Below are 13799 nucleotides of genomic sequence, written 5' to 3' on the forward strand. Positions count from 1 at the left end.
AAATAAATAAATAAATAAATAAATATAACCAGAAGTCAATGTGTTATTGAAGTTAGCTGCCAAGAAATCGTCCAGAGCACTCTGTCACCCTCACCTCTAATAACCAATCCATTGTTAATTAAGTCTTAAAGATTATGTATCCTTTGATTTAGATATTTCTCACAGCCCATCAATGCTACTACCGATTCTCACCTGGACTATTGCAATAGATTTCAAAGTGTTCTCTTTTCATTTCTTGGACCCCTGTCTCTCCACTTTCCACACATAAAGTAAAACAGTCTTTTCAAACACGAGGAGATCCTAACATTATCTGCTTAGAGCATCTTGATATCTTTCTTATACTTTTGTAATAAAGGCAAACTTACCCTTTCACTGAGCCCGCAAAACCATATCTCAACACCTTTAAGTATCTCACCCTTCCTCTTCTTTCTTACTACTAAATAACTATTGTTTCATTTCATTAACAGCTTCCTGCTCCCTCTCACTGCAGGGCCTTTGCACACACTGGTCCTTCTGCTCTTTTTCTCCTCTTGGCCTCATTAGTGTCTATTCACCTTGACATCTTGGCTGTATCATCACATTCTCAAGGAAACCTTTTCTAATCCTCTTGATTGGATAACCTTCATATTTCTTTGCTCTGTAGGATTTATCATGGTTGTGTTTTTGCATTCCTCCATGGATCATGCCTGCCTCATACAGTAGACTGTAAACTCAATGAAACGATGCCTTTGGGGGGAGGTGGCTATTATTTATATTCCTAGGACCTGATTCAGAGATGTTGCTCCAATATATATTGGTTGAAGTAACATAACTCTGGCCGCTCTGAACGCAGCTCTGTTCCTATAGCATCATGTCTGGAAGAGCGTGGACCTCATTTTACAGAAGAATTAGCCACATGAATATAGTATACGTCAGAGACACTGCAGGCTTGGTATCAGACCACCACAATAAAGTAAATATTGCAATAAAGTGAGCCAGATGATTTCTCCGGTTTCCAGTGCATACAAAAGTTACGTTTAAACTACACTGTAATGTATTAAGTATATGATAGCATTAGTTATTAAAACAAAGGCCATACCTTCATTTAAAAATACTTTATTGCTGAAAAAAAATTCTAAGCCTCATCTAAGCTTTCAGTGAGCCGTAATCTTTTTGCTGGTGGAGGGTTTTGCCTTGACGTTGATCACAGCTGACTGGTCAGGGTGGTGGTTGCATCTAAATGGCATTTAGAATGGTGAATCCTTTCTAAAAACTTTTCATTTTACTTTGCCTAGATCCATCAGAGGTATCACCATCCATGACAGTTATAGCCTTATGAAATGTATTTCTTAAATAATAAGTCTTGAAAGTCAAAATTAGCCCTTGATACATGGGCTATAGAATGGATATTGTGTTAGCAGGCATGAAAACAAGATTAATCTCATTGTACATCTCCATCAGAGCTCTTAGATGACCAGGTGCATTGTCAGTGAGTGGTAATATTCTGAAAGGAATCTTTTTTTCTGAGCAGTAAGTATCAACAGTGGGCTTAAAATATTCAGTAAGCCATGTTGTATAAAGAGACATGCTGTCACCCCGGCTTTGTTGTTCCATTTATAGAACATAGGCAAAGTAGATTTAGCATAATAATTCCTAAGGGTCCTAGGATTTCCAGAATGGTCAATGACAGTTGGTTTCAACTTAAAGTCACCAGCTGCATTAGCCCCTAACAAGATAGTCAACCTGTCCTTTGAAGCTATGAAACCAGGCCTTAACTTCTCTCTAGCTATGAAAGTCCTAGATGGCATCTTCTCCCAGTATAAGGCTGTTTCATCTACATTGAAAATCTGTTGTTTAGTACAGCCACCTTCATAAATTATCTTAGCTAGATCTCCTGGATAATTTGCTGTAGTTTCTGCATCAGCACTTGGCGTCACTGTGCATTTTTATGTTACGGAGACACCTTCTTTCCTTAAACTTCATGAACCAAACTCTGCTAGCTTCAGATTTTTCTTGTGCAGCTTCTTTACCTCTTAGGCTTCATAGAATTGAGGAAGGTTAGGGTCTTGCTCTAAATTAGGCTTTGACTGAAAGGAACATGGCGGTTGGTTTGATCTTCTATCCAGACCATTCAAACTTCCTCTCTATCAGCAATAAGGCTGTTTTGTTTTCTCATCATTTGTGCATCACTGCTTAATTCCCTTTAAGATTTTTTCCTTTGTAGGAGCACCTGGGTGACTCAGTCGGTTAAGCGTCTGACTCTCAGTTCAGGTCATGATCTCTTGGTTTCATGAGTTCGAGCCCCACGTCAGGCTCTGTGCTGACAGTGCGGAGCTTGCTTAAGATTCTCTCTTTCCCTCTCTCTCTACCCCTCCCCTGCTCACGCTGTCTCTCAACATAAATAAACAAAACTGAAAAAAATATTTAAAAAAAAAGAATTTTTCCTTTGCATTCACATGTTGGCTGTTCGATGCAAGGGCTTAGCTTTCAGCCTGTCTCGGCTTTTGACATGCCTTCCTCACTAAGTCCAACCATTTCTAGCTTTTGATTTAAATTGAGAGTCATGAAACTCTGCCTTCTGCTTGAACACTTAGAGGTTATTGTAGGATTAAGTGGTCTAATGTCAATATTGTTGTGTCTCAGGGAATAGGGAGGTCTGAGCAGAGGGAGAGAGATGGGGGAATGGCCGGTTGGTGGAGCAATGAGAACACACACAACATTTATGGGTGAAGTTTGCTATTTTGTAGGGGCACCCAAACAATTACAATAGTAAGATTAAAGATCACTAATCATGGATCGCCATAAAAATATCATAATAATGGAAAAGTTGGGAACGTTGGAAAATAACCAAAATGTGACAGGGATGCAAAGTGAGCAAATGCTGTTGGAAAAATGGTGCCCATCGACTTACTAGACATAAGGTTGCCACCAACCTCTAATTTGTAAAAAAAAACACAGTATCTGTGAAGCACAATAAAATGAAGTATGCCTATATACATATGCTAATTATGGCAGAGTAGCTACTCATTGCACTCAAAACCTGCCCCATTTGCATAGATGTGGTCACAGGGATTGACGCCAAATGAAGTAGAGTTTTGTTAGGCAACATCTTAACTTGCTGACAGGCCTGTACGAATAAAGCATTTCAATTCATTTTGTCTTTTTTTTTTGTTTAATGTTTGCTTATCTGTTTTGAAAGAGAAAGAGAGAGAGAGAGAGAGAGAGAGAGTGTGTGTGTGTGTGTGTGTGAGCAGGGAGAGGGACAGAGGGACAAAGAGAAATCCCAAGCAGGCTCTGTGCTGTCAGTGCAGAGCTCAACATGGGGCTCTAACCCACAAACAGTGAAATCATGACCTCAGATGAAATCAAGAGTCAGACGCTCAGCCAACTGAGCCACCCCAGTGCCCCCATTTTGTCTTCTTAAGATCTCTGAAGCTGAAATTGTGGGTCCTTGTCTACTCGTGGGCCGTATTACATGACCAAAATGTCACAGAATAATTTTAGGTTTTAGCTGTATCTTATTTGTGCTCTAATGTTTAGCCAGCTTTAAGTTATTTCCCCCCACCCCTAAAAAAGAACTATTTTATATTATAATGACTGAACTTAGGCCCTACTGATATTCCCAAGCCATAGTAAGGGAAGGAGCTGGGAATGGCATTATTTTACTTTCAGAAGGGCCAGATCTACGTCAAATTTTAGCTTTTTGGTGATTTCATAGATGAATAACCACGTGGCTGCTTTCACAAAAATCAGAAGAAGTTTGCAGGCCTTTCCTACTCTGCAGCCCCACGCCTGTAAATGTTTGGTAATAAAATAATTATTTTGCAACCTCAATGTTCAAATGTCAGAGACTCCAAATTGATTACACAGACAACATTTGATGACTCTGCTTGATAATTCATTAACAATTAACATTGTAAGATCTGTTTAAAAAAAAAAATCTGGACAGTTCATTTGAATGGCCACAAGAGAGCAGTAAGAAATTAAAGCTGAGGAAGATGAGTCACAGTCACCCTTCATGTATTAGGAAGAACTGAAACAGAGAGCTACTTTTATTCGTTCTTAAGCTTGGAAATATGGTTTAGACTTTCTCATTTTTTAAGCCCGTTAGAAAGGACAGCGTCCATAGCATTGGTAACTGAACTAAAAAGTACCTTGAATTAGGGCTTTTAAGAATCTCAAGTTTATATGTAAAAATAGGAAAAAAAAAAAAAGTACTTTGGGCAAAGGTACATCTTGAACAGTCATCTGGCCTATCCTTTCACGTTGTGCAAGCCAGATAGAAAGGTATGAAACCCATTTGCAAAGTCCCACAGAAGAGGATCCTGGCGTCCTGTTCTAGAACATGGCCAACTCTTTAAAACGTTAATTACTGGAAAATAATTTTTATGAGTCATCCACCTCTCTTCTGTTGTAATTTAGCTACTATTTCAAATAACATTTTGGAGACCTTGGATCTTTCCCTAAGGTCCATTCTATTTCTTTATATGTCCCCACCCTTCTTTGCCCATACAAATTTGTGTCATTTTTTACTTAAAATTTCAGGTCCTGTGAATTTATAAAATGAATTTAAAAAGAATTATTAACAAAATGACCAGCAATAACTCCAATATATAAGATGCCATGAAGAATTGGTCTGCAAAAGAGATTAATGGCCAGTAAAAAAATAGTCAAAGGGCATGATTAGGCAATTCACAAAAGTAGAGTGTCAGCCAATAAACACACAAAAAAATTGTTCATGCTTAACAGTAAATAAAGAAATGCAAATGAAAATGAGGTACTTTTATATTACTAGATAAGCCCAGATTAAAAAGAATTACAATGTCCAGTGTTAACAAGAGACAAAAGCCATTTGTAAACACTAGAACAGTTTTCATGAGGACAGTCTGAAAATATATATCAACAAAATTTTAAATATGAATTTCCTTTGACCTAGAAATTTCACTGTTAAGAATTAATCCTATGGAAGCAATCAGACAAATAGAAGTATACGTTTTAGTAGTAAAAAAGAATTGGGAAAATAAAGATTTAAGTAGTTCCAAAGGGAGAATTGGTTACATAAATTATAGTGTATCCATTCAAACGGATTATTATGTAAATCATTAAAATTACGACAAATCTATATTTATTGGTATTGAAAGCCTGAGGTGTATTTTAAGTTAAAATGAAATGGAAAATATCATAGCATGATTTCATTTAAAAACGAATTGGGAATGACTACATAAATCTGGATAATATACCCCCAAAAACAATGATCTCTGAGTAATAAACTCACAGACTATTTTTTCTTTCTTCCATAGAACTTCTATAGAGGCTGCTTTTGCATTTATTTGTTTTTAATCAGTTAATACATATTACTAATAAAATCAGTAAAAAAACAAAATAAAAATAAAAAACATATAAAGCTACTACTATATTGGAGCAAAACCCTTAGGAAACTCAGAATTTGGTTTGGTGAATTTGTAACAAGTTTGAAGTTTACTCTCCACATAACAAGTTGCAATGAAAACACAACCTAACAAAAAAATATCTACGATTATCTATATTTTCTTAATAATATGAAAGAAAAATACTTAACAACAAGCTCCCAGAGTATAGGGAGGTTGTGTCTATATGCTGCTAATATAACCAGGTGAAAACTAAAAAAAAAAAAAAAAAAAAAAAGCATTCAAATAATTCACTTCATAACATAAATAACCTTGCTTTCAGGAGGAAAAAACAAAACAAAACAAAAACAAAAATAAAAAACAAAAAAAAAATCCTCTTCACCCTTTTTTTCCCTCTTTTTCCCATAAACAAGCCAGTAGCCTGACACCCAAACCATTTTTTCTAGATGTTCTAACTGATCACAGTGTCACTATTGATTTTTTAGGCCCATATTATTTTATAATTAATATCAGGAAAAGCTTTCAAAAGGGTTTTTGCTGAAGATAGCTTCTGTATAGCTGAAGGGGTCCTATGTAAAGACACCTCTCCCTTTACTGCAGACTTGGAAAAGAATGCTGTGTTCCCTGCTCTAAGCGACTCCCAGTTCTTTATTTTTGACCTTGTTCAAATTACCTCCATGACTTTTAAAACTATCAGCTACTGAATATCTCCTATGAACCTAGTACTAGATTAGACCTCAAAACAAACTGCAAAATAAATATTATCCTCAAAAGACATCAAGCAAGCTCACAGAGGCTCAGTGCCCTGCCCTGAAGGGCACAGACTAGGACGATAATCCCTGTGCTCTGCCGGCTCCAGAGCGCTTCGTCCTTTTTTTTCCTTTTCCTTATTCTTTTTTTTTTTTTCCCCACATGGAAGAAGCCCTTTTTCCCAATTGCTTGCTTTTTTCTTCACAGCATTTCCTTAGCCATTTCAAGCCCATTTTCCTCCTACCATTGAACCCTTCCAGATGCACAAAAAAAAGAAAAACGGAAGTCTACAAGGAGCATTTGAAGATTAACATTTCAATGTTTTGTCATTTTCTCCCTGCTTATACTTGCTTGGAATTGAGAGTCGGGCTGCAGTGAATCGCCCTGAATCGCCCTGAGGTATTTGCCCACTTGCCCTGCTTTATGGTTCTCATTGGGCAAATGAGAACAGGCATCTTTGCCACTCCTGTTGGTTGGTTGCAACATCACTTCCCCTTAAAAATGCATTTTATCAGGCTGCCTGGGCGGCTCCTTCGGTCAAGTGTCCAAGTCTTGGTTTCTGCTCAGGTCATGATACAACAGTTTTGTAAGTTCAAGCCCCAAACCCGGCGCTGCACTGACAGTGCTGAGCCTGCTTGGAATTCTCTCTCTCATTCTCTCTGCCTTTCCCCGACTTACGCTGTCTCTGTCTCTCTCAAAATAAACAAACTTTTTTTAAAAAATGCATGTTATCCTCCCTAAAAGAAGAAAACAAAACTGTGTCATGAAGATGAGAAAGCAGAAAAGGAAGTTAAGAGCCTCTGCTTTATCCATCACATCTGAAAATAAGTCTTTAGCTGCCAATCAAATTGTGTTTGATAGGCAGAGCTTTTAAATATCCTCAGCGGCGCAGCTCATGGGATGGCTTAGAAGAGAGGCATTGAAGATCTGGGTGCACGACAGAGAAAGCATTGCCATAAACGATGAGTATATGCATGGGTCATTTCCAGCCTTCTTTCCGGCTACTTTTGAAAAGGAATGACATCACCATTTCCCGGCCTTTGCTCTCTTTGGTGAAGAGGTTTCTTGAAGTTCTGAGATCTCCCGATTTTTACCACAATCTCTCCCCCACGCCTCTCTTTCCATTCCCAAGGCTTTTGCTTGTGGATGCTTTTAAATAACATGTTGAAAAAAAAGGAAATAAATTTAAACTTAAAAAAAAATCCAAAGGGAACAAAATAGCAGAAAACATTTAAAAAGGGAATGGGCAGGAAGGTAGGGGAGGGAGGGGCAGGGGGAGAGAGGGGAGAGATTAGAATCACAGGTACTTCCTTTACTACTGGCTCACCAGAGCTTTGGGTGAGTCACCTAACTTTAATCCTGTTTAAAAAAGGAGATGTAAGAACACTTCCTTAAAGAAATTTTATATAAGCAGATACAGTAATATGTAAAACCTCACTGAAAGATGTTCCTATAAAAACTCCCATCATAGAGATTTAAGGTATTAACATTAAAACAGGAGGAATGTCACTAATTTTAGTTGCTTTATGTTTAGAAAATGGTTTTTTTAGTAGAGTTAATATGTTATGTGGTAATGTGAGGTTGCTCAACTTAAAATAAAATGTCAGATTCCAGTTCTACTAACATTCACAAAGTACCTAGCATGTGTTAGGTTCTCTCTCTAGGGGCTACTAGAAACTAAATGAATTCAGGATAATGAAAACTAGTGAATGTAGGACCCTGACAAGAATTAAGACAACTGTAGAAATGAGGAACGAAAGGATGAGCTCTAAGTTAGTTATACTAGAGTATAACTAGAGTTAGACTCTGAAACCAGTCTTGAGTTTTTTCTGGTTAGTGGACTTGGATAAACTCAGTGATCGGTCTTTTGTCTATCCACCCAACAACAAGGATACTGAGAATAAGATAAAGTCCCTTTTCTCTGGAAGCACACATGCCTGCATAGGAAGACAAAAAATTAACTAGTAAGTCAATGAAGCAACAGATAATATTAAAGTGTAGTGAGTGCTGTGAAGGAAATAAAATAGGTAGTTGAAAGAGAATCCCTCGGAGAATTCTTTAGATCAGGAGGCCCAGGAAGAGTTGTTTGAATTGAGTGACAAGATGGGTCAGCGGAGACCTAATGTTGAATGAGAAGGAGTCATCAGTGTGATGAGGCAGGAAAACAGGCTCTCAAGAAGAGGGAATGGCCAGTTCAGAGGCTTCAAGGCAGAACCAGGAAGAAAGCCATTGTGCACGATATGCAGTGTGCGAAGAGAAGGACAGTGGTAAGAATTGAGGTCAAGAAAATGGTACAGCCCAGATCATGTCAAGCATTTGAATACACAAAAAGGAGTTTGGAAGTTGATCAGAGTGCAGTGAGAAGTCATTGGAGGATACTAGCAAGAGAGAGAAACAACCTTATTTATTTCACTTTGTTTTTTATTAGAGGGAGAGATAGAGGGTGAGCCAGGGAGGGGCAAGACAGACAGAGAGGGTGAGAGAGAGAATCTTAAGCAGGCTCCAAGCCCATTATGGAGCTGGACTCAGAGCTCGATCCCAGGACCGTGAGATCATGACTTGAGCTGAAATCAAGAGTCGGACGCTTAACTGAGCCACTCACACACCCCAACATTCATTTTTGAAAGAAAATCCAGGCTACTTTGTGAGGGAAGGAATGTAGGGGAGCGAGAATGAAAGGCAGGAAAACTGTGTAAGTCAGCTTACATGCTAAGGCAAACTTACGTAAGAAGCTGTGTGAGTCATGTGAGCAAAGATGGTTCCATGGACCAGATTCATTATATGATATTGCGTAGGACTAGAGGTTTGTAAGGTCTTTGGCAGTGTTCCTCTGAACGATAATCACGTTGTCTCACGAACTGAACTTGTGGTGACAGTCACAATTAAAGCCCAAAACAGATGAGCCACAACTCTATACTAGAAAAAACACTTTTGTTTTGAGTGTATTATGGTCCTCTTCTCCAGCTTGAGAGCATTGTACCAGAACTCAGAACGTGGATAATACGCTGTCTTCAGTTTCCTCACTGTGACCCCCTTGGATTCGCAATCTCCCCAACCATCGCAGGCAAAGAAGAGAAGGTAAGGTCAATAAGTTGCTCATGTTAACACGGAAAATGAGGGGTAAAACTGCTAGCAGAACACAGGTACTAAGTCTGGGCTTCAGTAAGGCTGTAATCAGAACCACATTGCATTGTAACAGGAAATCTGGGCTTCTAAGAACTGCAGAGTGGAGACTTACCAACTGACCTAATCGTGCAAAGAAAATGTCAAAACGCAATAACAGATTTTCATACTCTTGTCTGCCATCAGAGCAGAGGATGGGGCCCCTGCCCAGCATAGATCACGAAGTACACAAATATCCAGGTTCCATGTTTCAGTAAAGGGTTTTGTTTCCATGTGCCAGATATTGTTAAAAACACAAAGAACCTTGTTCATAAACACCAGGCTGTCTCCTGATCCAAAAGCCCGTGTTTATTTGTGTGGTCATTGGCCTACATATTTTAAGAATCATGTAAATAATAAAGTCAAACTACTTTATTTGGTAAGAGTGAAATTGATGGCCCAATAATCAGACACATTCGTGGGCTGTTGTATCTGCACATATGCGATTGATGAGAAATAGTGACTGTATACATGTGAGAGAATTTATAAAAACATACTTCAAAATTTACAACTTCCTTTAGGGGAAACAAAAGCTTTTCTCCTCTTTGCTTCATGAACACAATGAGAAAATAGAAATTTAAAAAAAAATAACTATAATGGCTATCCATTAGCTATATCTCCAAGTTAAAAGAAACACAACAGTTTAAGACCTGGAATAGAAAAATCTTTCTAATCGTTAAATATAGTCGGCATAATTGAATGATTTCTCACTTCTTAAGTTAGAGGGAAAAAAGTAGGTAAGTCTACTTCTGAGAACGAGGAAGTGGCCCTCATCCCCCCTACTTAAACGCTAACCAGAAAGAAAATTAAAGTTGGAAACGTCTTCCCTCACACTGAAATAAAGTGCCCCATCATAACTAGTGTTTCAAATATGTAAATGTTTCCCTGAAATGCTCTCACATCTGTTGTAGACCAACAAACGATTCTTTTTGAAACCAAACATTTGACCAAGTAACGATTTTTTTTTTTTGTAGGTCCCTGCTCTTCTGTCTGTAGAAACCTGTAACCTCAGAACGCTGCTCACTGCAGATGGGGGAGCCCAATCTAACGTTATCACCCGCTGTCAGCCAATTTTTTTAAAGTGCTAATAGAAAAATTAACATTCACTTTTTAAAATCTGTACATGCAGTTTTTAGCCCATTTTTACATACTTCTTTTTCTCAGATCAAGCCAGAGATCATTTGAAATTAGCATGTAAATAACTCAAAATCATTTTCTGATTTTTCGCAAAGCAGAGCTGGTCATTTGCCGATCTTTGTGCCTATGTCTGGAAGGCAGACTTTTCACTTTTGCACTCGAGTTGACAACTCCAGTTTGATCAGAACACACTTCTTCTCAGATCCTGCGTGAGACTTCACCACAGAGCTCACCAGACAGCTGTTGCAGAGAGATGAAAGCTAGTCAGGAAGATGAAACCGCCTGGATCTTCCTGGCCCACGTGCAAATGGAAGTGGGGTTTGCATGGGATAGCGAATGTACAAGGCAGCTTCTGTCGATCTCCGTCACAGCACACGCTCTCCGTAAACTGCCAGAGACGGAGCGAGAGAGAACCCCCAGGACTGAGAAATAAGGAAGGTCAGAAAACCTGGACGTGGTAAAAAGAAAAACAAAAAAGAAGTAAAGCCAGTTCATTTGTGTTGTGCACATATTATCTACATAGGCTAATTAATGCAGAGCCGGTCAATATCAAGATGATCAAAATGGAAATGCCAAGCACCCAATGAAGTCAGAATCAAATCCGCATCCCCCCACCCACCATGCTTTCACTGCCAAGTCACGTGTTGCATTATGGCTTTTGTCTATGAACTACAACTTGCAGGGGGGCAGTTGGCATTGTTTTAAATTGTAATGTTATGGGAGAGCTGATTAATGGAAGTCATAGATCGGATGGAATGTCTGGCTTTGATTTGAATCAAGCACACAGAGATTCGTTTTGGGGTATCAGAACTAATAACAAGTAAAAGCAGGAAATGATACCTACGATAATTAAAAGGAAAAAATTGCAACTTCAGGTGTGTATGTAGAGTTCTGTTTCAAATAATTCTTATTTGCAATCTTATGAGTGAACATAGCTCAGGATAAAACAAGGCCAATATCTGAGCTTTAGCTAGCAATGTGAATTAAGAAATCTATCTAACTCTTGATATTACTACTTAAAATATTATAATTCATTTTAGTGTTCAACAATATAAATTATTCTAGTCTGTTTAAAATCTTTTAAAAACCTCAAAATATACTGCTTATAACCTCAGGGTTTAAATAGGGTCAAACATATGCACTGGTAGGAAGAGAGATTAATTTAAAAATTTGGAATTTTTCATTGAGTTATATGAAATAAGTAAGTAGTTCTTTCCTGAATGTTAAAGATGACAAATGTCCCCCCCCCAACCCAGACCCACTTAATTACAGGGTCAACATCATCATCACTTAAGGAAAATATTTAACATAAATAATCTTAAAATATTAGTATAAAAGTAACTTTCAGGAATGTATTGTTTAATCTATGATATTACAGACATTTCCACAAAGCACTTAGCTCACTATGATCCATTATTTAACTGGAGATATTAGGGTTATTTAGATTCATCTATATCTAAATCCAGTAAATATATTTATAAATATTATCTTTATGTTGGTCCAGGGAGCTAGAACATGAGTTTCTTGCCATGCAAAGGGGGCTGGAGGAAAACCAATTTAAATAAATTGAAGATGAATGGTTCCACTTACATAGTTATCAATTGTCTTCTTTCCAAATGATCTAAAAGAATATCCTGTTTTACTTCAATGTTTAGCCTCAAACAGTTTTGATTACTTTCCTTTTTCCATCGCTATGTTCACACTCTTAATTTGAAAAATAAATAATTTGCTTCTACATCATTGTTCAATCTTAGAGTTGTGAATGACCTACCCAGATAATAAGTGGTTTTTCCGTTATTGTCGAGCCTCTCCAATGACCCTTATCCTAAACCTATGTCAAGATAAGTAGGGCATTTGTGAAATAAACAATGTGGAAAAAACCAGGAACAATAACTTGCCTTATTTTTATATTTATGCTGTGAAAGAGGGATTTACTGTCCGAAAAGGTTTGGCCAAGGTTTGGATTTACTTTTGAAAATACAGAATCATGTTTTAGAGTAGATTCTGCAAGCAGAATGGTGTTTCTTACTACTGAATCATACCGTCTGCGAGAACTAGAAAGGATTCTTTATATTTGCTGTTTGTGTGTTTTAGGTCTTCTAAATTTTCTTTCTCAAACCAGTGGAAACATACAAATGTTGCATTGTAAATCCACACAATGGTGTGAGCTAACCTGAAATAATATGACTGTTGTTGACTCTAACTTAAAAAAAAAAAAAAAAAATTCCCCCAGCAGCTGCTTCTGACTTCAGTTTTGAAACATTATTTCCATGCACATCCATGAATTATTTAGAACTCCTTAGTTTTTTACTCTCCTCTTCTCTTGCTGGTTGTAAGGCTGATTTTGAACCATTGTCCTGAGAAAGATAAAGCACGTACAAGATTGAATTTCACGTAAGCCTCCTATTTATATAAATAGAATTCTCTATTGCTTTTACTTTTCAGATTGACTTAGTCCTTCAGTAAAGTGAACACATCGTTCATTAGAGAGTTAATATAAACCAATGTGAAATGAGAGTTTAGGTAGGTACAGTATCTAGAAATATAATGGAAAACAGTAAAGAATAATTTTGCATTGTAAGAACTGTATATAGAAGCAAACAGTATTTAACCTCTATCTAATTAAGAATCATCAAGGATGATCCAGCTCTCTAGTAAGTTTTCCTGCTTATATTTTTCAGGTTAATAAAAGTTATACTCCAGTATCTTTTTTAAAATATACAAACACCAAGTTTAGAAAAGCATTCCTTATTGATATGTGACAGTCTTAATTTCTTCAGCAAAGAGAAAGGCATTAAAACATCAAAGAAAAAATGAGAAACTGAATAATTAATCAACTGTCAAATATTTCAAATAAGGGTGATCACAGAGAGTATATATACGCTGTGGACCAGCAATGGCGACAGGAAAGGCAACACTATTTGCGTAGAATGGCCCTAAGAAACATGTCACGGAATCTGTCTTTCCAAATCAAACCTAGCTGTCTTTGCTTTTTCCTTTTACTCTTGCCTTTTCTTATCCTTTCCTCTCTTTTCTTGGCCTTGTTCGTTCCATAAATTTCTTCATGTCTCGTTGAAGTTTGGGTCTTCTCACCGTTCAACTGAAATGGAGCATCGAAGACGAAGCAAGCTTTCCATTTCCATTCAGATGATTTGCATTCTGTAGACACAACACAATTTTTCAAAATAAGATCTGGCAACATTCAACTGTGGGGTTCAACTGCAGATGCCAAAAATGTGAGGTGCTGTGATGGAGTTTTATAGTGTCTAGTGGAAAAACTTGTAAGTGGAATTCTTTCTCCATCAACTTTCTTACATTAAAAGGATCAATTTTTTAAAATAAACTCAGGTTTATGGAAGAATCATCAAACACAAAGGCTTGGTT

The 13799-nt window shown here is 37.4% G+C and overlaps 1 long non-coding RNA gene across 1 annotated transcript in view; it reads left to right on the forward strand.

The window, feature by feature from the left end:
• LOC121033965 (uncharacterized) overlaps positions 1-12302 on the forward strand; it is a 21650-nt gene extending 9348 nt beyond the window's left edge. Inside the window, exons 4-5 of the long non-coding RNA XR_005792227.1 lie at positions 9081-9194; positions 10275-12302. This is a non-coding gene — a long non-coding RNA (uncharacterized LOC121033965). The remainder of the gene's footprint in view (positions 1-9080; positions 9195-10274) is intronic.
• Positions 12303-13799: the final 1497 nt, after the last annotated feature.

Source organism: Herpailurus yagouaroundi, unplaced genomic scaffold (genome assembly GCF_014898765.1).
Source record: "Herpailurus yagouaroundi ecotype Mexico unplaced genomic scaffold, PumYag 159, whole genome shotgun sequence".
NCBI classification, from domain to species: Eukaryota; Metazoa; Chordata; class Mammalia; order Carnivora; family Felidae; genus Herpailurus; species Herpailurus yagouaroundi.